This window comes from Tachyglossus aculeatus, chromosome 10 (genome assembly GCF_015852505.1).
Source record: "Tachyglossus aculeatus isolate mTacAcu1 chromosome 10, mTacAcu1.pri, whole genome shotgun sequence".
NCBI lineage: Eukaryota > Metazoa > Chordata > Mammalia > Monotremata > Tachyglossidae > Tachyglossus > Tachyglossus aculeatus.
The window spans coordinates 13,268,355-13,272,212 of NC_052075.1; the positions used below are offsets into that span (position 1 = coordinate 13,268,355).

At 42.4% G+C, this 3,858-nt stretch overlaps 1 non-coding gene across 1 annotated transcript; it reads right to left on the minus strand.

Moving 5' to 3' along the window:
* Positions 1-2,739: 2,739 nt before the first annotated feature.
* On the minus strand, positions 2,740-2,877 carry LOC119933860. Its single transcript, XR_005452730.1, has one exon. It is a non-coding gene; the product is annotated as a small nucleolar RNA SNORA7 (small nucleolar RNA).
* Positions 2,878-3,858: the final 981 nt, after the last annotated feature.

The following is a 3,858-nucleotide window of genomic DNA, read 5'->3' on the forward strand; positions in this document are numbered from 1 at the left end:
TGTCCTGTTGTTAGGGCAACTAAACTTCTAAAAATACTTTAAATAAAAGGACATCACCTTAAGAGCTGCTTCAAGTAGTCATAGCAACTCCTTTATTTAGAGAAGCAGCGTGGCTAGAGAAGCAGTGCGGCTGAGTGGAAAAAGCCTGGGCTTTGGAGTCAGAGGTCATGGGTTCAAATCTCAGCTCTGCCAATTGCCAGCTCTGTGAATTTGAGCAAGTCACTGAACTTCTCTGGACCTCAGTTACTTCATCTGTAAAATGGGGATGAAGACTGTGAGGCCCCCATGGGACAACCTGATCACTTTGTATCCTCCCCAGCACTTAGAACAGTGCTTTGCACATAGTAAGTGCTTAATAAATGCCATTATTATTATTATTATTATTGTTTTTCTAACTGTGGTTCACAGAGACTTCTTCCTCCTGATCCAAGCTGGATAAATATTTTTCATCGTCATCAATGGTATTTATTGTGCATTACTATCTAAGAGCACTGTACTTAACACTCTAATATGGTATTTATTACAAGTGCTTATTATGTGCCAGACACTGTTCTAAGCACCAAGGAAGATACAAGTTAATCAGACTGGACACAGTCCCTTTCCCACATGGGGCTCACAGTCTTAATCCCCATTTTATAGATGAGGTAACTGAGGCACAGAAAAGATAAGTGACTTGCCTAAGGTCACACAGAAAACATGTGGCCAATTCCTTCTGACTTTCAGGCTCATGCTCTAACCACTAGACCTTACTGCTTCTACCATAGTACACTTGGGAAAGTACAAAACAGAGTTGATAGACCTGTTTCCTGCCGACAGGTCTACAGTCTAGAGCTTATTGTTATGGTCTTTATGCAAATTACAGTTGTTTAATGTCCCACAGACACAAATTTTCATTTTGCAAAACTCCCACTAAGTATTGGTGGACTTGGGAGAATGGAATTGTGTGTGTGGTTTCTTAGCAGGCTGGGGATGGCCGTTGTTGGGTAGGGACCGTCTCTATATGTTGCCAACTTGTACTTCCCAAGTGCTTAGTACAGTGCTCTGCACACAGTAAGTGCTCAATAAATACGATTGAATGAATGAATGATTGTATAGTATCGGTTGGTGAACAGATCTCTGAGGATGGCCACACCAGCATCAGTAAGAACAGAACACCTTTCTGAGGAGCAAAAAGTTGCAGAGCAGGCTTGCACCGAAGCTTGCATGAAACCAATGAATCAGTCAATGAGTGATGGAGAGCTTCCTGAGGACAAACCAGTCTAATTAATCCAGCTCAACTAATGCTGTTTTATTTTATTGGTTTCAATACCTTCAATTTGCCAGAAGAATAGACATCTTCTTCATGTGGGACTTCATTCTTTCTTCAAGAACAAGCTAAATTTAGTACTAGGCACCAAGCCAGCATTATCAAATAACATGCATAGATCCCACGCTCAGCACAGCGTCCAGCATGTATTGAGTACTTAATAAATGCTATTATTATACTGTTATCATTATCATGATTATGTGAGATACTGATGGCTCTATGTGGCACAAGTTCCTTTCCCGAATATGATTCAGAAACCCTGAAAAAAACACATCTGATGGGGGTACTGACTGCATTTTCATAGTTTTCCCATCGGGAAGGATTGCTGATCATAAAAGAGCATCGACGATTTATTCAGAACAATCTTTAACTAATGGCACTGGCCATTTCAAATGCCAAAGGGGTCTGATAGGTCAGGGTCTCTCTGGAATGTGATGAGAACAATCACTCCATCCAATTAGGCTCCATGCACAAAATAGAAAGGGTAAGTGTAGCCGTCCTTCTGCACTAATATGAAGCACAGGCTGGTAGTGACCTCAGGCAGAGGCTGTCAGTCAGGTGGACTTCAAATAGGAGGTATGCATGAGTTATCGATCTCATGGACAAACAACTACACTTAATTTTCCTTTTGTCCAGAACAAGGGGCAATTAGTCATTTCAAGAGAATTCAACAGATGGAATTAGCTACTAATCCACTTTGGCTTTGAATAAGAAAGAAGTTTGCATCACTTCCATCCATATGGATTCAATGGATTCCCCTTTTAGACTGTGAGCCCACTGTTAGGGACTGTCTCTATATGTTGCCAACTTGTACTTCCCAAGTGCTTAGTACAGTGCTCTGCACACAGTAAGTGCTCAATAAATACGATTGATTGATTGATTGATTCAAGATTAGTGTTTCAAATGAGGTTTGCCGTTGTCCCAAGTCCACACAGTCATCAGGTGGATGAAGAGATTTAGATGCCTTATTCCACTTTTCTTGCTTCTCCTCTGCCCCTCCTCTTCTGCATCTCCTCCTGTTCCTCCACTTCTTTCTTCTTCTCTCCTTCTGTTCCTCCTCATCTTCCATCCCATCCTTACCACCCCTCTTCTTTCCTCTCCTCCTTATTCTCCTCTTCTTCCTTTTTCTCCTTTTCATTAATAATGGCAACACCATCACCAACAATTATATTTTTTGAGCACCTACCATATGCAGAGGTAACAATCAGTCAACGGTCTTTACTTGTCTTATGCTGTCAAGTCCAAACCATAGCAACGCCACCGACACATCTCTTCCAGAATGCCCCATCTCCATCTGCAATCATTCTGGCAATGCATCCATAGAGTTTTCTTGGTAAAAATACAAAAGTGGTTTACCATTGCCTCCTACCGTGTGGTAAGCGTGAGCCTAGACTCTGTCCCGTGCTGCTGCTGCCCAGCACGGAGGAGTTAAGACTTGCCACAGATTGCCTTCCACTCGCTAGCCACTGCCCAAGCTAGGAATGGAATGGATATACCTCTGCTTGACTCTCCCTCCTGTAGTTGAGACTGGTAGAGTTTTGGAAACTCTTCAAGTCCGACCCTGAGAGGGACAGTCAATGGTATTTATTAACTATTTACTGTGTGCAGAGCAATGTACTAAGTGCTTGGGAAACTAAACTTATGAAAAGCAAGTCCTTGGCACTTGGGAATATACAATAAAGAGATGTGGTCCTGCCTTTGATAATTTTACAGTCTAAGAGAGTGGGGGACCAGTTCCTGAACATATAATTTTTAATATACTTTAATTTTTACCAGTCTTGAGTTTATGGGACAAGTATTCAATTGGCATTAACAATATCACAGCTCGCCATCCTTGGAGTGATGGGGCAGCTGCCCAATCAATCAATCATATTTATTGAGTGCTTACTGTGTACAGAGCACTGTACTAAGTGCTTGAACACAAGAACCCTTGTCCTGGGACAATTACTCTCCCCACCTTTCAAAGTCTTACTGAAGGTACATCTCCTCCAAGATGTCTTCCCTGACTAAACTCTCCTTTCCTCTTCTCCCACTCCCTTCTGCATCACTCTGATTTACTCCCCTTATTCTTCCCTCACTCCCAGCCCTATGGCACTTATGTATATATCTGTAATTTATTTATTTATATTCACACTTGTCACCTCCTCTGGACTGAGAGCTCATTGTGGGCAGGGAATGTGTCTGTTTATTGTTATATTGTACTCTCTCAAGTGCTTAGTACAGTGCTCCACACACAGTAAGCGCTCAATAAATAAGACTGACAGACTGACTGGGATTTCTATTAATCAAAATCCAGCCATCTAGAAGGGCAAAGCCTTCTCTCAGCTTCTCATCCCTTCTCATTGGTCCAGGCATCCATGGAGGGGTTGTTAGGATAGCAGTTCCTTGTGTTTTGTGAAATAAAAGGGCCTGATGCTACAGTCTGCCCTGTCTGACAAATGAAAGACATGCTACACAGCCCAAATCCAGGGACTTCACAGCCCAAAAAGCCTGAGCTATTTTGCGCTGGATTGGGCATGAGATGAGCAAACGGACCCCTGGCTAATAGGATG